The sequence below is a fragment of the Nicrophorus vespilloides genome, unplaced genomic scaffold (genome assembly GCF_001412225.1).
Source record: "Nicrophorus vespilloides isolate i.1.1-1 unplaced genomic scaffold, Nicve_v1.0, whole genome shotgun sequence".
Taxonomy (NCBI): domain Eukaryota; kingdom Metazoa; phylum Arthropoda; class Insecta; order Coleoptera; family Silphidae; genus Nicrophorus; species Nicrophorus vespilloides.
Window position 1 is genome coordinate 251867 of NW_017099143.1, and position 23122 is coordinate 274988.

Sequence of the window (23122 nt, forward strand, 5' to 3'; positions counted from 1 at the left end):
ATTATTTCGTTGCATTTGAAAATAATTGCAAGCTGCGGTCTCGAAAATGTACGAACGCTGCTCCTCCAACTTGGAGGCGGTTAAGGTGGTCTTGGAGGTTAATCTATGTGTAGTGACTTCATTTGCCTCACTAAATTGCACGCAATTATATACTCCTTGGTATAACGAAGCTTCCCATTCAGAAAATACCTACTCGTACAAATATATAGTCACACACATTAAATGCATTAAGTGCTTAGACTGAGAATGTTCAAGTTACATGATAACGTATCTCCATTTTCAGTTAACTATATTACATATATCGTTCGTTTCTAACTGCAACAATATATGCGAGTCAGATGAATGTTGTATATAGTTTTGGAATCTAAAATTATACCAAATTTCCATTCGACAATAAGAATTAATTCGCTATAATATAGTCAATCTAAAGACATATTGCTTACACCTTGAATGTTATAAATGTTACAAGTTTTTTATTAATTAAGTAAATTTAAATTAATTTGCCAATTACTACTAATTACTCGAATTCGAGTGAATTCGAATGAATATTTATTTATGATTATTGTAGTTTACAAATAACTAAATTAATTCTTAAAAACTTTATTTTTTTCATTAACTATACTAAAATTTGTATTTTTGTATATACACAATAAATTTTAACATTGTATTGTATTTAACATTTTCAAAGTACGTAATTTCCCTATGAACGTACAATTCTGAATTGGTGACCCTTCGCAGCGTTTTCAATTGAAATAGCTGTTTTGTTTTGTCCCATAAAATAGAAATTAACGACTGCTATTTAGAGCGACATTCGGAATATTACAATCATTTGTTCTCAATATGGTATAAAAAGTATTGGTAATTTTTTTATATATATTCTAAATTTATTAATTAAAAGTATCTCGGATAAGCGAGAAAGCTCAATCAACCGTGAATACTGAACAAACGAAACGAAAATTAATAAAAGAGATTAAAAATAATAAAATGGCCGCGAGGCTGATGGATGAAGTATTTTAATTAATTCAATTTTATGGCACGAACTTTTTTTTTGTAAGTATAATAAAACGTACAGGTAACTATCGCTTTGATTTTTCTACCTTCCAGCTCAAACATTTTTTCTTTTTAATAATTTTTAAAAACAATAATAAAATTAAAAAAGAAAGAGACAACATGTTTTATTACAATAGTTTTAAATTTAAAGCTTGGTTTATAACTAAAAAATGTTTTTAAAGTATTTAATTCCAATTTTTTCTATGTAATAAATAATATACTTATTAAAAAAGTCAATAATAGTTACAAATTTAACATTAAGTTGATGGCTAAATTTCAATATTAAATTATATCAGATTGAGCTATTCAGAGCTAATTCATAAGATAGTAGATTGAAAATAATCAAAGATAATACAATATTTTGCATAACGGTTTATGCATTTTTGAAAATAAGATATCATTTTACCGTTTAACAAATTAATGATTGGATACATAAGTAGTTATTACAATTTGTATAATAAATAGTATATATGATATTTGATATTATGTAGACCAGTGATTTTCAAAGTGTGGGTCGCGAAAAATACTTGGGAATAACAGAAAACTTGATGTCAGACGGATTTTCTACGTTTTTCTACACATACTCATTCTTCGGGGGGTCCTTTAAATTTTTAAGTGCAAAAGGGAACGCGGATTAAAAAATTTGAAAACCACTGGTGTAGTCAATAAAATTAAAAAAATACGTATGTGAATATTCTAGGAATTAGGACGGATGATATTTTCTCCATAGCAAATGCCTAGAATCTGTAATTGATTCAAATCAGGATAGGAAATATTGCGTATAATGAATAATGCAGCTAAATGGATTCATTAATTTGATTGCCAGGGTCAGTGACCAGCGCAGGAAATGGTTGGTGTTCGAGTGTGTCGGCCCCGATTGCTCTAAATCAGCCCTCTCCTGTGATCTTAAAGTAGGTTAAATTACACAGTGCTGGATTCTTTACATGTAAGCAGCACTTGCCTCGCATCGATTTCCACGTCAAATCTTTATTAAATGCCCATATCCATGGAGCGTACTAGCGGGTAAAGAGGGCGACGTGTACGAAGAAAAAAAATATATAACCCGTCCCACACCCCCGCAACGTTCCAACGTTTCCCCAGTAAATTAGTTTCCGTTATACGACGGAGAGAAACCATTAAACATTTATAACAATTTTCGCGTAATTTTACGGTCATCGATTCGCCATTATTTTATTCTATAATATCCACGGATGCTGATGGTATTACTTCCATTAGTTTTATCATTCGCGCTATCGCGTGACACCTGTTTGTGCGGACCTTAAATGATTGCGGTTCACTTTTATTGCCACCGTTCTGCAACTTTACAAAGATAAAGGTCTCCCATTTTGCAGATTGGAAAGGAAACGGAAAAAAAAATATGAGAAAGAAAAGCAAATAGTTTTATTAACGCAGATAAAAGCAGAAGATGTGAATAATAGAAGATGTGATCAGTGTTTACTCTAAATTGGATACGAATAAGCAAGACGAACTGTAATTATCACATTGAAACGTGTGCTTGACTCGTTACAGTAAACGATGATTAGGTAATACTTTGTAAAGAGTTTTTGCTTACACCAGCATTTGCAATCACAATTTTTAAATATTTGCATTTTATATAATTGGCAATTTTCTTAAATAAACTATTTCAATGTAATTATACTAAAAAAGATTAACTTTAATTGAAGACGAATATCAGTTTTGAACAAGAAAGAAATGTTTTTAAATGTATAAAAGTTGAGTTAATTTAATTATTTACTCATATTTTTGTACCGAAATTATGTAATAAAACACCTGTTAATTTTAGAATGTGCTTTCCATATACTAATGTTTAATTCACATTCACAGTTCCAAAATTGACAGTTATTAGTAAAACAGAGAAGATTTCTTAAAGTGTTAATATACAACACACATTCCTACATTTAATAAAGTGAAGAACCCCTTCATAAAGAAGTTTAATAAAATGTTTGTGCTTTTGAGAATATAGTTGGCAATAATTACAGCCGTGCAGAGCGCAATGTAAACACGGAATATTCACTTGGCTGCATAGTTTATTAAATTTTATTTTTAATTGCATTGTTAATTAAATTTCGTAAATTAAATAATATTGCGTTTGGCATGTGCACGATTCTCGTCGCTACTCAAAGTTTCATGAATTAAATCTTAAAAGTGTACTGATATAACGAGGGTAGCCGGAGATGTTCTGAATGTTATATAATACGGAAAGGAAACTCTGCTGGGTGGGCATTGTAGGCGGTTGCCTGTGTAGTATAGTAACCATGGAGGGACGGATAAATTGAACGAAATGAGAGATCAGGTCCCACTTAAGTTGTTCAGCAAGGAACGGCGGGCCCTTCGAAGGTATTTCGGACCGCTTCTCCCGTGGGAGACTTGAAAGCGGAATTACGTGCCTCGTTAGGGCCATATATTTATAAACACACCGAGGCTTGGCTACTACATTCATCCAATGTATATGCGCGTATACATTTAGCAAATATTGATTGATGTTATTTATTTTTATTATATGCCGCGAATCCCAGCATTCGCCCTGCTCCACCGAGATTTAGCGAGATAGAAAAAAAATGATTCAGCCCTTTTTGCTTCCTGCGAAATTGTATTTACGCTATTTCAACTGGAAATCATCCATGCCGAATACAGACACGATACGTTTCGTGTATTAATAGGATTAAAGTGTAAATGAATTTACACATATTTCCACACTGCAAAATCTCTTTACATGTATTCGATTAAAAAAGTTTCGACATATGCAAATGCGACGCCCTTCTGTAAAAAAATCTATTTATGACGTGGTCCTCGACAAAAGGAATTTGCTGTTTGCCGTGTAATTGGATAAAAAAGCAAAGTAAAAAAAAAAGAATGAGCGAAATTGAATTATACTTTCCAGCTGCCAAGGAGTTTTCGCAAAATGTCCTTTTATCCAACGCCTAATTCAATTTAAAAATATATTTCTCAATTAATTTACGTTATATCTTTATAATAATCGAATATAGAAACGACATTTCAAAAAAAATGTTAAATGAATTTTGTATGTACAAAATACAATAAATATAGAAATAAAGAAACCAAATATAAAAGTGAATAAAGGATAAACTCGATATTTTTTTCTAGATTTTACTTTATACTTGACGCAGTTATAAAATCCTCTAGACGTTGCACTCTCTGACCCACTCAGAAAGGATCTATCAGGCTCAAGGATCTAAATCCTCGAGTCTGAAACTTCCTTTTCCACCGTCTTAAATCGAGAACAGTACCTTGCCAGTATAAATATACAAAAACCCTTCATTCGATAGAAATAATTTACTTTAAATCTTACCCACATAAGCCCATATAGTCTTTTGGCTCCGAATAGCCTGGTCTAGCAGGAAAGATGAATCCACATCTTTCTATTCGTATAGATTTCATTGGTGACGTTTTACGCTGTTTGTTTCTCTTATGCTCATCATGTTAATTAAAGTTTACTTTAGCAATTTGAAAAAAAGACTCGAAAATATTTGCTTACTCTAAAATCCGGTAAGTAAAAAATTATTCATTCAATTAGTTTGCCTTCTCCTTCTGTTTCGTTCACGAAGATCAGTCAAATAAGAAAACAGACAATGTAGCATTCCTAACCTTGAACATTTAAATTTGTTACGTAAATTAACGTACTGTTGAAAATGAATGAAAAAACAAAATATAGAAAATTTTCCGAAATACTGAAACGATTTGTTAAGTATGTATATTATTTATTTTAATTGTAAAATAATCAGCTTTAATTGTCACATGCGTTTATTAAACAAGAAAAAGAGTATATCATGTTTAAGATATTTCTTTTTTAATATTTGTTCTTTAGAGAAAAAAAACTCATTAATAAATCATAAATTCCACCTTCTCCATTTGGAGAAGTCGTGAGTTGAGAGAGAAATAAATTTTATAAGTTATTATGAAACAAAAAAAAACAAATAGAAGTGTTGGTGGGATTTGGTTATTATTATAAGGATAGAATTGTAAGCCAAAATCAGTGCGATTGCATAGTATCCGATGGTCTCAAGTGGAGGAAAACGAAGTCGACTCTTTCTCGGAGCGAGCTGTAACAATTGTGGGAATTGGAATATTTAAAAGAAGAGAATGTGTCGTAGGAGAGTTTAAGTAAGGCAGACTAAAAGCGAGAGGCGCGGGAGACGCGGAGGGACATTGAAGAATAGCGGTAAAGACACATCAGGTGACAAAACTTACTTCCACGGCAGCAGCAACAACAAGCAGTCGGATGGTTTGGTACCAGCCCGTACCATGAGCGGCGAGGAGTACTGTGAATAGGCAGGCACAGGCACCGCACACCAGGATGTTCTCAATCAAGCCTTGCCGTACACATTACATTACAGAACCATTCCTCTCTCGGACCATTCACACAAGCTTATAACTAGCCAATTACTCTACATGACACAATCATTAACATACTTCTTTATTTTGTATTGCATTGTATTTCACCACTAAAAGAAGGCCTTTAAGAAATTCAACAAATGGAATCATTTCCTGTTTACCGAAAAGACAACTCAAACAAATTACAGCTAGAATTACTACAACAATAGCACTCGCTCTCTTAATCTACTTTGTGTTCGCTTATTTTTCTTTCTCTGTTTATTTAGATTTTTCAACCTATCAAATTTGCGATGCAGCAGAATCCAGAAATGCATTGCATAATGTGATTGATCTGATCCTAAAAGCATCGGAGAAATAAGCACATGCTGGAGCATGTCTACCTTTACAAGAGCTATAAATATCCATTCCTTTCCTATTGATAATTGATTGCATACATCCGAATTATAATAATGACGGCGAGCGGAATAATCTGTGCAGCAGAGCATCAAATTGCTTCTCATTGTTTCAAAGTTAAGTTACTAGAGCTCAATTCCGCGATGCATTTTCCAATTTATCGGAATAATCTCTCGGCTTTCTCCAATACTGCACACGAAAACCACCGTCTCCAACCTCTTACTGCAATAAAAATAAATACCGACCAGACGTTTGCAATTATCTTTACGTCTATATTCAATTTCACTATGACTGTTTGGCGGTTTAATTAGTTGTTTATTTAGGATTGTTGGAAATTTGTTATTGTGCGGGGCTACAAGCAAATTCGCAAATATAAAGTAAAATACTTCAAATTGTCATGGATACCAAAATGATGAGCGAATTGTGATTTGGGGCCCCAGCTAACACTATTTGGAGGCCCAAGCATTCGAATGTTTAACCGTCCTTAGTGACGCTACTGTTTATTATACACCTTATATTGTAACATTACGATAACAGACTGAAACCTAAGTACATATCTGCAAATATTTGGGTCATAATTGTCTATATTTTCATAACACAATAAAATGGAACAGATTTACTATTTTATAAAAGCATTTTGTTCCTATAGGATTTTGAACTGATGCATGATATATTGAACGTAATTATATGAGAAAGCATTATGTATTATTCTCTGTAAAAAAAAAACAATCTAATACGTCTTGAAGCGATGAGTTATGGAATGCGTGAGATTCATATATCTTCATCGAAAAGCAGTTTTGTTCTGCTTACAAAAAAAAGATGCGAAGGACAGAAGCGGTAGTGACATTTTTTTCTAAATTATATCTTCACTAAAGGAAATAAATGAGTACACATGTATGCATTTGAGTGTAGAGAGAGATTACGCAACTTCAGGACTGATGTAATTACAAAAGTCAATGGCGAATGTAATGATACATTTTTACCAGTTACATTGGAGTGGATATAACGAGGTTATTAGTGTGTGTAGCCGGTTTTAAAATAAAGGTTAAAATATCTCCTATAAATCTAATGCGAGCGTACAATGAAAGCAAGTGCGTTTGGCCTCCTTTTCGTTTGAACTTGTTCCAGAGGCGAGTAGTGCAAATACACTGCTCTTCTACACAGATTAACGCAAATTTATTTCGTCCCAAATATGCGCAAATATATACGCTAGCCGAGGGGGCCGAGATAGAGACAAACACATACAGCATTTCGACCTCCGACGAATTCTCTCGACCCCGCAAATTCCCACACCGCAATCAACTGCATATATGTCGAACTAAATCTCATTTAACTTTAGAAGTAATCAAGATTAATCGTACTAGTACAATCAACTTTAGATTGCTTATACACATTTTTAATTTATTAACTTTCTTTGTCTTAATTATATTATTTATGATAGTACAATATTATGTTTCTTGTTTAGTGACAAGTACGAACCTAACCTAACAAATAATTGAATCTAACCCAACTTTATTATATAACCTACCAACTGTGAAAATGTGAAGAAGAATTATCCAGCAGCTAACATTTAAAACTAATACTTATTATATTGTGTATGATTTTTAATAAAAAAATGTTAGATTCAAAGTATGTTTATTTTTTCTTTTTATCATCAAATATTTTTGATTCGTCGAAGTTGATTGTCGAACAATATACACAGAACACTTATTTAAAGATGTGTATGAATGGATCAAGTCTGATTATCGAAAATAGCCGGTATAAACAGTTATTCAAACAGCATGCAACTTTTGCAATTCAATTAAAACACGGCGGCATTTATTTCCGGAAAGTTCCCCCGTTGTTATTCGGAAAATACAAGCCTAATTAAATCACCCCAATGCGCGAGTACGTAATGACCATTTGTTTGCAGTAATTATTAATCTTTCAATATCAATTTGCTATCGGATACGTTGTCTGTTGCATGTCCATCGTTCTTGTATTATTTTTTCTTGTCCGTTGATTGGCATCGGGAACTCTCCCTTGATTGCGGCCACTTCCACAAGCGTAGGCCAATATAATTGAAAAACTTTCCTTGATTAAATTAATTAAAGATCCGTGTCGGCTCCGAAGAACAAGGAGAGAGGGATGTACCGTGAAATGTCAGGAAAAAAGTATAATAAAGAATGCAAGGGAAAAGAATCATCATCGCCGTTTCCCATTCAAATTATGTGAAAACGCGCAACGATATTTTTTCCAGCACGCGAGGCACACTTCGAGAGGAAAAAAAAACGGTGTTCCGTGTAAGACGAATGAAGAAAGAAAGGACGCCGGAGATTTATATTAACTTTGCTTGTTAATTGGTGAATGTTTAAGTGTCCTAAAGGTCAACAAACTCCGGTGTGAACATTGACACCGTTTAGTTTGCCGCTTAACAAATTCTGAATAAAGAAACGTTTTACCACGCACTTCGCACTCTTTACTAAATTAAATTATCGACGCAATACATCATTTATTCCGATCACTGCAATTATAATAATCGTTTAGAATCGTATTTTATAATTATGACTACTTATTAAAGTATATGCTAATAATAAGAGCAAAATTAAGATCAACAACCTTTTAACTTCGATTTTTATTTTGTTTACATTATTACATCATGTGTTCTTGGCTAAATTATTTAATCTATTAAAACTTTTTGTACATATTATTATTGCAAATAAATATTTTTTCTCTGTTTTCCAATCATTTTAAAATAATTATGATAATAATTAGAAACAAGAACATTTATAAAGTGTGTTATTCCATCTATGATAATATTTTTTTATCAAATATTTATTCAATTATACATATAAAGTAAATTATTGTAGAGTATACAATTATCATTATAAGATAGACTGATATTTTATAATCATAAAATTAGAAAATTGTTTGAATTGTCTCGTTAATGAATCACAAAATATAAAGAAAATATATGTATGTTGATTAATTATATTTATCTATATAACAAGTATAACAAAACAAAAGTAGCTAAATTTGTTTCCATAAATATGCAAATAGTGTAGGATTATTGAATAAGAAGTTTTGCAATTACTTTTATGAAGAAATCGCAACTGTGTATTTATAATGACGATACAAAAAGAGAAAGGGGACAGTGAGAGAGATAGAGAGAAAGCGAGACAGGGGAGCGTTTAAAATGCAATTTCAGAGAGGAATAAATATGTAAATTTCCCGGGAAACGATGAGTGCCACCGGAAACTTTTGTACAGCAGAAGGGATTCTTACTTTCCGACCATTATGAAGACGAAACCTGAGCGCCGACCGACGTCTCCTAACGAGCAGAAATTTTCGGAGCCCGGCTGCCTCGCACAATAAATCCCAAATTGATTAAATTATGCCCAAGGAATACATTAAATTAGATTTATAATGGCAACGGAGGACCCTTTTCCCCTACGACCATAAATATTACAAAACAATTTGCCGCCAAATGACAGAGAGTCAACAGTCAACGATGTTCAGTACCCTTAACATCGACAGCTAATTCAATTTAAATTGCGTTTTTATACTTAGAAATTCATGTTAGAAAAGAATTTTAAAATGTTTGTTTATATCACATATTGCATTTTTTATTTAGAAATTTATATTATATGTTTACGATCACTAAAGTGATACCAGAAGTTCACTAGAAAAGCATACATAATAGATGACCTCTGTGGTTTTAACGCTATGGGAGAGAACAATGCTGACTTGCATTTCCTGATATGCTATGATCATATTGTAAATAAGACGTAAACACTTCCGTGAATACCGGAAGCAAATTCATAGTTCGAAATAAAAGGAAACAAACACAAAATATATTCATAACGTTTTGTACTTAAATTTTCCGACATATGCATTATTACGTGCACTTTGTTCAAGTTATGTTCATTTCCTGCTATATCGATCCATGAATACCAAATTTCTTGAATGTATTGCTGATATTCAACGGATATTGTAATGTTTATTACAATTTCATAATTTTATCTATTTTTTGCATATAGAACATCTTATTTATAATATATAATAAAACAAAAGGAATATATTCGAATAAAATGGACGAATATCAAAGAACCAAAAAAAAGAGCGCTTGATATATAAGAAATTTGTCTGTATGCGGTACATATAAAATATGAGAACAAAGAAGGTCTGCGATCCGGTATGCAGCGCAGAGGCTCTGCTTTATAAATCAAGGAAATCGTCTACAACATACGTAATATTATTTACTTTTATGTTGTGCGTCTATAATTTAATTCAAGATGCGGAAATCCAAAACGTATACGCTCATATAAGTGGAGGAAGAACAAATTTAACATTAGGAAGAAAATTTGTTATGTATACCCCGACGGTATTGCTATTCCATCCATTACATAAATCACCATTATTTGCAGATTACCTATTTTTTATATGCTTCTTTTATCCTTCACATATATTTATAAAATTATGTTGATCGAAAATTATAAAAGGAATACACATACGTCGAAAGTTTGGAAAACACTGGCCTAAGTGAAGTTGCAATAAAGTAGAGAGAATTCTCCGCGTGACTAGTAGGGATTCAATTGATTTGCGAATAGAAAAGTTTTGGAATCACAGTTTCTCGAAATAAATGTTGCCGGCGTCGCTTTATTTAATGTGTATTGGATGAGGACAAGCCTGGGGGACACTTTAAAGGGATATTTACTGTCTGCCGCCAAGTGAAAATTTATTATTTTTACATCAATTCTACTGCACAGTAACTGGGTTCATCTCTACAAATTTTTATATCATATTCCCATTTGATATTATCACTTCGTCTTTTTTTTGTTCAAGGTCTTGCAGCAGAGACCGTCTCGCTGAAACTTATTGTGTTTTTTCTTGCACTTTCTTTCTGTCTGCAGGAACTTCGCCACTTTCAAAACTTATAATAATAGCAGTGTAACTTCGAGACTGCAATTTTCTTCAGATCTTCCTTCATAGCACCAGTTACTATTCGAGTCTGGTTTTTACCTAGTCGTTTACACGTTTACAGTTTCAAAAATATTGCAGGCCACACATCTATTATAATATTGGGCTCCTTGACTTATTTATATAATGAAATAAAACGAATTTTTAATTCCTTGGAGTGATTTATGTAGGTGTAGTATGTACGAATCTTTATAGAAATAAACAATTAATACTGTAGCCACTTATCAAATACTTTGAATTTGAAAACGTATTTAGTATTTATTGACAAAATTGGTTTCAGTAAAATTGGCGGTATATTTTCTAATTAATAACCATATAATAATAATATATTTTGATTAATGTTTGCGAATATGTCATAAATAAATATAATTCGAAAGTTCTTGTACAACTGTGAAAGAAAATCCACCGCAACCATATTAAGTAATTAATAATCCCCACTAATTAATAATAATGAACATGTGGTTAACGCAGATTTCATTATTGTTAGTATTATTTATCAATGTGTTCCAGTACGATGAATTCACCTGTTTGATGGCCTCTCTTACGCATACGATTTTATAATAATTACGAAATTGAATGAATGCACTGAATAATGACTCAATTTGCATATTCTTGTTAGGAAAAAAAATACGATATGAGAAAATTCAAGTGAATTTTTAATCTGATCGGAATGTTAATTATAGAAAATTATACAAAGATGGAGGAAGAATGACGGAGAAAGGAACTGTGGAAGGGGGGGGTCTTTAGGCGAAGAAATATATATGTAAATCGCATTATGCGACTTAATTGAATTATGTTTAAATTCATTATAAAATGTTTGCTTCCAATAATTTATGTTGTTTTACTGCTTATAGTATTTACATACTCTAACAGTTCTCATTTTACAATAGTACGGCAATATCCCCTATTATTTGAAACCGGACTAATTGAGGAACTAAATACAAACAACAATAAACCGCACAAAAAGAGACTTGTCTGTACAAAGACAAATAAACGATCATTTTTGTATTAAAAGAAATGTTTTATGTACACATTTTTTAAAATTTATTTTTAATATTAAAATTTAGGTTGTTTTGAAACATGACTATAGTAAATCCGGACTGATCGAAGTCAAACTATGTATTTTGTAATACTAACATTTTGTAATCGTAAATTTCATTATGTAGAGAATTCGTAATACGAAAATTTATAAAGTGAATTCTAAATATATTTAGTAAAATTAACAATAGAGTAACGACCCTTCAAAGTAAAAAGTTGCTTTTAATAATTTTTTAAGTCATTTTATTTGCAAATTAAACATTTATTTAAAGAAATTATTGTTTATTTTATATTATATATTTAGTAATAGTGACTAATTAATTAAATTTGTAATTTAATTAAGTTTTAATTTAAATGATAACTGTTATGTCTTATGAAAACTGTGAAGAGGTGATCTAATAAGAAGGCTTTAAAATAATTAGAATGTAAAGCGGAATGGAGTATAATTTATATTTATTGCAATTAAATTCTGAAGCATTTTAGTATAATGCCTTCAAGATTTAAGACATAAAAGCACAAATTGGTGCACGGAGGATCACCGCGCATTCGAGGCAGAGAAACTACACTTTATTCGTCGCCGGGGGATGATTTTGCCTGTAAATAGTAAGTGATGGTATTCACGTGGCACAAGGGAGGTGAATGTATTCTCGGGATGTCGCAAATTTCACCTGCAGAGCTATTTTAATTAATACTGACAAGAATGTCGCGATTCCGGACGACTTCTTACATCAAATAATTTCGAATTCAATCGATGAGCAATTTTAATTAACACGAAACGCCACTGCGTCGGTTATATTAAAATTCATCGATTTTAAATTTGTTAAACTCATTTACATTTTATTTTATTTCGCAGTGGATTTTGAAAAATATTATTTTATTTATGAAATTGCATTCATAAATCAAAGCCGATAGTATTAATAAAATTTGAAAAGTTTTCGTCTAACGACGCCTTCCTTTTGCGCTTCTCAACTTGGTACCATGGAGATGTGAGTGAGAGAAGTTTCGCCAGAAAATAAAGTATGGTTTACGTGCCTTTGCCTACGAAAAATATAAATATAGAGTATTGTGGAATAATAAAAAAAAGGTCAATCGACTGATCGGAAAAAAATGTATGCATATTACATTCACTTTTTTGGTGGAAATTTGCATGAGAATACCAGTATTATGTAAAATACGTGCATGCATGTAATAAAATTTACATTTCAACAATTTGTAGGATGTGAAAATGGATCTATATCATTTGGACTCTAGTGGATAAGTTTACTAGAGCTATTTATAAGGTATTTTAAACCAGAAAATTGTATTTTACAATTTTTTTATAATTCAATCTTATGAAATAAAAATATAATAATTATAAGATTATGATTAATAACATTATTATCATTTGTAATGTTTATGTTATATGTACAGTTATTATTAAAAGGAACTAAATATAGTAATATTTGGCTTTAAATTATGTAAAAAGGTTAGTTTTACATGAAAAATTGTAATTGTTAAATAGTAAAACATATACTATCTATCTAAATTGAAAATTTTCATTTCACGTATATAATCTAAACGGATAATCGAAACGTTGGTATATACGGTCATTTTTTTCAAGTTCAGTATGAATAGTTTTAAATCTTTTAATTGTAATATACAATAACACAAACACGATTAAAAATTCACGAATCTGATGTTTGTGAGCAAATTGATTACAAAGCTGCACTGTCTCTGAACGCAGTGACATAGTAATGCGCATAATTTAACTTTAACGCAATTAAATTAGCCTATGTGTGTGGGTGTGTGTTGCGCATTTTGATTTAGTTGCAATATTTGCACGTAGCCACACTGCATGGTCGCAAATTTGCGAGTCCGTTGTTTTTGTTCGAATCAAAATAGAAAATAGAATTAACTTTACTTGTTATTGCATTTTGAGTTCTTGATGGAATTACCCTTTGCATAGTGCCCGACGGACCAACATTCGCTAACGAGATGATTGTTTCTATTGAAATTAAATTGAAAATAAATGTACCTAAATTGATTTTGAAAAAGTCCTTATTAAGTAGAAGGTAATCAATTGTTTTAAACTCATAATTAAAATAATAGATTTTAAAATTTTTGTTTTAAAATTTACTACGTATAGAACTACAGCAATAAAGATTACCTATGGCATATGCAAGAAATTTGTTTCTTTTTGTTCAATAAACATCTACACTACTTACAGTCATTTCCAGAAGAAACAAATTCTCAGAATTAAGTGAAACTGTTTATGTGATTATTACCTGAAACAGAAAAAAAAACTATAATTAATACAATGAATTAAAGATCAGTGATTAATTTTAATACACGTAACGCATTTACGTTCATAATCAAATTGTAAAAGTTACACATTTTTAATCATTCTAAGATATATAAATATATATGTAAAAACACATTAATTATTAATGTCAATATTATTTTATTTATTATTTTTATGAATCTAGAAATACGTTTTATTTATGTATGTTTAAGTATTTTAATAAAAATAATTATTATATATAAATACTTTTTTATTTTACAATTAAAAATCAATTTATTTATATCAATACTAGGCCGCAAAATAACATGTCATTTTATATTATGAATAATTGGGCAAGGTTGAGAAACACTATATAATATTTTTAAATACGAAAATGTATTGTTATAAAGCCAATCAATGTGTTGTATATAAATATTTGTATTTCATTATGGATTTTAATCAAGTCCTTCGATTGTGTTTGCATCGCGTGATGCATGTTGGGCCATTATAGAAAATGTGTTTAATAATTAGCGCCATTTAAAATTGACAGGGCAACGCAAATTAGGCACAGGTTGAATGATGGGGGATTCGATGGAGGTGGAAAGTTGGCGGTGCGAGAACCCCGTCTCCGCCGTCATCGTCGTCGTTCCCGATCATCGATTATCATATGAAATTTGAATCGCGCCCCGCGTCGGGATTTATTGGATAATCTCAATCACTAATCGACAGCGTGAGCCGGCTCAGTCTTGTACCTGTCGCTCATTGATAATATATTACCAATTAAGAATTAATCACTGTACTCGATATAATCACATTCAACTTTAATTGAAATATGGAACATGCTCTCACTAAAAATTTGCACCTGTTTCACAAGAGTATAATGTACAATGGATATATATTTAGTTACAATTTACTATTAGGGACTATTGAGTATAGTCTAACATGGTATTTGTGAAATTTTGCAACTAATAATATTGTTCAATGCAAGAGTTGATCAAATATTTAAATTGGATACACTGCTTTGGCATATTTGTTGTTAGCAATAGACAACTAACCATTGGTATGACATTTAAACCTGCCCTGAAATCTATTGTTTTGTTAACACCTTAGAGCACATAGGATTTCAATATATTCACTTGTTTGTTTCAATTATTATTGCAGGATTTAAAATAACATTTTATTAGTGTAGAATGTTTGCAATAGACAGTACATTATATAGCATGACGCTTTTTTTGTAGCTAATGGTAACATTAATCATGCCATGTAACGATTTGCATTAATTTAGCAAGTTGTGTTAACTTGCTTTTTTGTAACTATTAAAATCATTACATATGTAGCTTTTACTCGAATTATTCTCTTTGTCGTAAGTACATAATAATTTGCTTTGTCCGAACAGAATCCGCACGAACGTACAATGATGACATAAGTAATATCACAGACTCACTGAAATAAAATTGAAATTTATACGCAGTTGCAAATGACATAAAAGTGACATAATAAACAAATATGTATTATAGCATCATGCATTTAAAATTTGAAAAAAGTATGAAGATAGTGTATTGTTTAAAACAGTAACTATTTACCTTTTAAATGTATTTTGATTTTTTTTTTAAATAAAATAAGAAATTGTAATAATGAAATAATATAATGTCAAGAGAATTAGTTAATGTTAAAAACAAAATATATTTTTGTGAGACATTACTTTCGATACCTGCTAATAGTTCAGAATGCTTTGAACTAGTGCTGTGCAATTCAAACATGGAGAAAAACATTTACAATTATCTAAAACAAACAGTTTTGGTTGCAGCATGCTGCGGTTGTGATTCTTCAATTTGTGAAAGGTGACCAAATAGCATCGGATACGTTGGATGTGCGAGCGAATTCGCAGTGGGAGGGCGCAGCTAATTAGCGGCTTAATAACCATTCCGGCCGTTTTATAATCAATAGTCATCAAACAGTAATTCAGAATGGGATCAACGGGTTTATTACTGATGCAATTTCGCGGATTATTTTGTTAATTAATGCAAAGAATATAAGCCGCTCATCCAAACAATGCGCGCGAAATCCAAATATTATTTTTCCATTTGATATTCTAATTAAATCGCCCAAAATTTCAAACGCACAATTTTCGTACGAAACGTAAATATTCATTTCGAATTGCACATTTATAAACTCATAAATTTTGTTTCTTTTTAAGAACTGACTGATATTCGAATTTATTTATAAAAGCAGCAACTTTTTAGTTTATAATTAAATAACTGTAATTAAATATATTTTACAATTGTTATAGTATTAATTAATATTTTATTTGCATAATTATTGGTTTACTAGTCTTTAATCATATTAAGAAAATTTATTACAACAAATAAAATTACATAAATAATTATTATAAAAAAATATTCTAAAGTGTTTTATAAAAATCTACAAATTTGGTATTAATTAATTGTAATTATGCAAATATAAACATGTTTTATTAAAAAAAATCATATATTATAGAATATAATAAAGGAGTATAAAATTTTCTATATAAGTTATAGGATGAACAACATTTGGTAGTATAAAGTAAAAACTGTTGTTGCATGTATTAAAAATGTAACACGAATTGATGTACTTTTGTAAATGTTATTGGTTTGTCAATGGAATATTAAAAAAAAAAGAATTTTTGTTAGTTACATAGACTGATAAATACACACGGCAGTCTGACGGCCGTCCGACTAACTGTTCTACCAGGTCGTTAACCCAACAACACCTACCATCACTCTTCACCACAAAACTTTTGTTCTTCCATTTTGCTCCGCGCAAGTGATTTCTTCGGACTTCTCTTATTAACAACGCCCGGCAGCAGCCTCCAATCCGAAATGCATAATGTTTGCGTTAAATGTTTACTTAATAGTATACTTGGAAGTTAAGTTGCCGTTACCACATAAGTTTAGGCAAACAGTAATACAAAACAACAGCTGTATTATTAGCAAATAATAACCATCAGATATTGCATACATTCAAGCATGAAAGTTGCATTTTATATTATTCATTATTATCATCATTGTGCTGCTGCTTCATGTCGCTTTTAGAAAGTTCTGCTCTCAAATCGGTAGAAGTTGAACCGTAAATTTATCGCACAAAGGGCAATTCTTATTGCAATCATAACTGGAAAGCTTTTGAGCACTGAACGGAATACAAAAAGTCGAACAGGCAGGAACCAGAGCTAGCAAACCATAGACTCCCAACCGTCTCGAAATATCCATTCTCAATTGTGCAAAAAAAAAACTCAACTAATAACAATACAACTCGAATATTTCCCTTAAAACGTTTTTTTTAGAAAAAGATCAAGTCTCCGAATATTTGATACAAAATAAAAATCCATTTACATATTCAAATAATTTAATTATACAATTCATCCCAATTCCAATAATTGAATTGCATCAGTCCAATTAATTTTATTATTAACAGTTAATTCTGCATGCATTCGCCTGTAATTACAATCAATGAACGTGGTCAGACAGTTACGGATAAGTACAATCATTTCAATAATGTACCTAACAGTATAATAGTGATCGTCACAAAATTATTCACCTTATATTAAAATTCTATTCCAAACACCAACTACAATAATTAATTACTCATAATGGATGTGATGTTCCCAATTTGTTCAAAAATAATAATTTTTATTTGAGGATTTTTTTAAATATTTTTTGTTATTCCAACATTATATTAGTATAAAGTCCAAAAGTTCAAGGTGATATTTTTATTTTAAATAATAGTTTGTTGAATCAACGCGATCATTAATAATATATAATTTCGCTGAATTAGATATTTTTACATAGAATCACGTTATATTTGATACTACTACGAAAATGGCATCATGAATGTTATGCCATTTTCAATTCCAGTTTGCGGTGAATCAGAGAACAGTTTTATAATGCGCACGTTCGCAGCACGTAGAATAGACACATGTAAAAGCAAAAGCGGATTACTTCACTAATAGGATTATTTTAAACTAATATGCTTTTAATTATGTATGATAAGAACAAATGACTAAGCCACAGAGTTAATTCTCTCTTTTTTTGAAGCAAATGGCAATTTTTAAGCATGGAAATCGTAACTAACTTACACATTTTATCATCAATAGTGGCATGCGGCTGACATATACCCCTGATATAAACGAAATACGAAATGCTATTACATTAGTTATTTTTCAATTTATTACATATAAATTGAAACTCATGATCCTATTTCTGTTTCGTTTAATTAAACAGTGATCAACAAATTCGTTGTCTTATAAATTGTTCTCACCATTTAAAAATAAAATCCATTATCCTTGAGTTTTATTTTGGTTAAATTTGGAATAAGCAAATTTTATTTGATGTTCGTTTAAAAATATTTTTAATTAAAGCCGCAGTTACTTGATAATTGATGTTCAATTAAATATTTAAAAAAAATTGTATAAGTCGTTAAAGAGTAGCGAGGAAAATTATAAAATAATTAGCGGCCTTTGGGGTATTTCATAACTTCTGCTGACTATATGTGTTTCTTTTTATATAAAAAAAAAACTTGAGGATATGAGTTGCAATGGAATGGAAATATAAAGAAATTAAATTGCATTTCTGGACATCAGTGTTTGTAATTTATTTCCGCATGTATTTTTTTTGTCCTCGTTGTTGTCGTTAATTAATCGTACCGAGAAGAGCGATGTGGCTGTAATCTATAAAAGTTTGATCATTTACCGAAAACTATAAATAACTATGGAAAATGTGCACGTACTTTAACAATGTGCGAGTTGACAATGATTCATGGGTTATTTGAAACATTGTTTACGAGTTAGATTTAACTGTATAACCCAATATTTCTAAACAGTAATTTATACGCTTTAAATAAACATTTAAAGCGTATAAAGTAAATATTACTTTATAATAACAACTTAATTTAGCTGATAATATTTTTAATATCTTAAAGATTTTAAGTGTATCAAAGTGAACGATGTTTGTATTTGTTTAATGAAAAATGTAACACTCATTAACATGTGTTTATTAATATTATTTTATTTTCAATAACTACTAAAATAATGTATAAAACATGAATATTTGTTATAATGCAAATATTTCCTAAAAATAAAGAATGAAAATGGCATTCATGTTATGAACATTCTTCATTGTTTATTTCTTGTTAATTCAATTCATTGCAATTGTATATAAAATATATTTCAGATTGATACCATTGTTATTATTCGATACCCATTTCATATAAAACAATTACAATATGGGAATTAATTATAAAATTCAATAAATACACAATTTATAAATATATATATTTAAAATCATTTGCATTTTTCGAATTCGTACAATACCGATTTTCTGTGATGCGAGCGCAAATTTTGGTAAAAAATATTTCACCGAATTACATCGAAATTAAATATGCCTAAATTGTAGAAATCGCATTCAAATTATACAATGTTTTATTCAACGCCGTTTTCCTCGCCATTCCCACTTTTACAAAGTCGGCGGTTTCTTTCGTCCTCCCTACTCTATCAAAAAGATATTCGCGAATTGTTCGGATGATATTATTATAGTCATCCCGGTGAAATTTATTGCAAATGGGCATACGAAGAACAAAGGGAATTTCTGCTGGTTCCACTGACTGTTTCCCTTTTCGAACACTTCGCCCACGCCCTTCGCCTTCGCAGCCCAGAAATTGTTCAAGTATAAATAACAACCCTCGGTTGAATCGCATAAGCGAAATTGTATTCAACACTTTGTTCTATCTATTATTCCGATATATTGATTCCGCATACTATCCAACATAACATACGACCATTAAACTTTATCCCTTAATCATTCTCCAAACTGTCTTTTCTCCTTTCTTGGAATGTTTGAAACCAGTGTTTTTTTGGTATAATTGGATGAATTTATTACAATATTATACTATACTATATTTGTTCTGAACACACTTACTTTCTTCATAATATTCTATAGCTTTAAAAATTAATGCAACGTCTCATAGGTGGAGAACATCTATAGAGTTTCCAATTTGAACAATACCGAAATTTCCATACTTTTGTGGCTACTGCAAGATTCATATTTTGTAAATTAATTGATATTAAATTAATTTTGAAACTACATTGAAATCCTGTTAGGGGGAAAGATATTATGATGAATAACTAAATCAATCCAAAAGCTTAAAAGAGTAAGCCCAGGTGAACTACAGCCACTATTCTACCTTCGGTTGGGGAACTATTAAATGATTTTGTGTGTACGTGTATAAATCGGGACGATATGCACTATAGTGAAATTAAATAATGTATTTTGTTGGGTGCTACATCTGCAAGAGGTCCAGGGTTAATTAGAAAATTGCATTAGCGAGTGGAGTTGAAGAAAATGTATGAAACGAGCTCGAGGAAGTCGGTGGGATGGAAGAATATCGGAAATGCGCCGTTCCGAAAAGAGTAGATCAATATGTCATTATAGTCGCGGTCGGGGATTTAATTTGACTGTAGCAGAAGGAAGGATATGGTCGGGCGGTCGCAGTCTGTATTCTTGAATATGTGTGCTCGGCTAAACGTGAAATATACTAAATTCCAAATATACTATCCATCTCTCCGCAAAGTTTCAACAGACAATATTACGTATGGAGCGAGTATTTCGGTCTACCTACCTAACCCTACGTAAAACCAATTAAATTGATTCACGACTCGGGGATAATATAAATTGATATCCCCTTCGCCGTATCAAGTTTAAATGAATTTAATATGCAGATCTCCGTGAAATGGTATCCAGCATATTTTACATAATCATCTAGAATAGAATTATCGTAGAAGCTACCCATTTTTTTTTAAAACAGCAAAAATATCATCATATAAAAATAATAATTAGAATAAAATATTAACTGTATTTTAGTATAAATAATAGTGTACCGTAAAATCTTGATTGTAAAACCCACTCGTGTATAATACGTATGCTTGATTTGGCGAGAAATTTTCGGAAAAAAATATAATTCGAATATAATGCTGCTGTAAGTTTGTTTGTTCAATGTTTAAATACGAGTATAACACGCACGTTCATATTTGCGGACTAAAATGTGCGTATTATACTGAAGAATTTATGTTACTTTGATATAAATATAAGATATAAAATAAGATTATTTTTAGAATATTATTTCATAATTACAGTAGAATCTGTTTTTGTGCGGTATATGAAATCCAACCAATTTTAACGGCATTGGTACCATTGTAATGTTTTCTGATTAATGATTTTTTTATGCGGTTCCTATCAACCACATAAAAAAAGTTTCTGTAATATGTTAAACAAAGTTATTTGTTATATGTAAGAATTTATTAAAATTTATAATATTTTGTTTGTGCGATTTAATTTATGAGGTCCCTATCTACCGCAAAAAAAGGTTTTACTGTTATATAAATATCCATGACATAGAACATTGAGTTATTAATAGAAAATATTGAAATTTATGTTATTTTATTATATTTTATATATCTCCTGTCTTTATAGTACTAATATACAAAACTCTATTTTGAGGAACACATGATATGAGTTGATACGATTTACATGTTTCATAGAATTTGCGCAGTGATGTATCATTTAAAAAGAAACCCTATTTTTGTATATGAATTCAACTATATAACAAATTAATTTTATTAAAAGTATTATAATTTGTAGTTCCTGACTATTGGATTTACTAATTTTATTTATTTAATTATAACAAATAAATATTTTATAACAACCGATGCTCTCCGCATGGAATGTCGGATGGATTTATTAATAATACATTGATTTACACTGTCGATGGAATAAAATTTTCAAGCTGATGACCAGCTATAGTTATCACATATTTAACTTTTTGGTCTAGTTTCAGATAGTTTTCATATAAGCCTAGAATGTATATCGATTTAAAAGATGAAAATAAATTGTAGCATTTTTATTAAATTATAAATTGTTAATGAATTGTTTAATATTTCATAAACAATTATGGTTCATATTCCAATCATAACATAAAGATACTTATATAATATATAGAAATAATTTTCAAGTCAATTAATATTCAAATTGCATTATTCAACTTGAATTATTTAAATTGCATGATTATTAATAGGTATTTTATTTACGTCAAGGATGACCACTCACGTCATACTATATATAAATTTAGTTTTTTTTTTCATTATAAAATCTATAAATAATCGAATTACATTACTTATAAAAACTTATAAACTTATTTTAATTTTAAGTAAATTTTATAGTCGACAACCCGAGACTGAAGCCCCATTCAGCTCGTTATTAAAGAATAATTTGGTTAGCTAACGTATGCAATTACTCCACGCGGCTCTGTAAATATTGTCTAACAGATATAATCTATAAAATGGCTCTGGATTTCAAAAAGGTTGCTGACACTATTCGATGCGTTTATTGTCCGAAAGATAAGGTAATTTAATTTATTTTTTCAATATTTATAAATAAATATGGACCTTATTATTAAAATTCTTAGAAAGTGTTATCTAAAGTGAACTGATGTACGCATATTGCGTATTTAAATATAGATAATTATTCTAAAACAAACATAAATATATAATGTTTAACGTTGAGATATATAAAGTCAAGAAATTACGTTATAAATATTTTATTTACATACTTATGATATGTTCTGTCAAACCATTTAAATAGAATATTCCGCTCGTGTGTGCGGTATAAAGAACAAAATAAAAATCCAGAAATAAATCCGTCCCCCCTGTTCCATATCCAGCGTGTCAATAAATATCACCGAAAAAAAAAAATGGATGTATTTCAGCATTCGTCTACTGGGGGTAATTTTATCAAGTTTTTACATTATTCGAGTAGATTTCAGCGCCTCCGACACCGGGTGGATCATAAGGAAGAGTCCCAGGAATCATCGCTTTCGCTCTCTCTTTCTCATTCTCTCCCGTTCGCTCCATACCTTTCCATTTTATTATTCAACGCACCACGGAGTATTTCGCCATCAAAGGGGTGCATAATACATGACAAAATAGCCTTCCGAGTCCGAAAAGCGTACTCGAATTACCTTTAC

The 23122-nt window shown here is 30.5% G+C and overlaps 1 protein-coding gene across 3 annotated transcripts in view; it reads right to left on the reverse strand.

Annotated features, from left to right (window-relative positions):
* Positions 1-23122, reverse strand: part of LOC108564091 (low-density lipoprotein receptor-related protein 2) — an 87122-nt gene that overhangs the window by 22490 nt on the left and 41510 nt on the right. Inside the window, exon 1 of one of the 3 annotated variants that reach the window (XM_017923000.1) lies at positions 5281-5345. The exons of the other annotated variants lie outside the window; for them this stretch is intronic. The gene's annotated coding sequence lies outside the window, so the exon portion shown is untranslated. Of the gene's footprint in view, positions 1-5280; positions 5346-23122 lie in introns of those variants that run through there. 3 annotated transcript variants of the gene reach the window in all.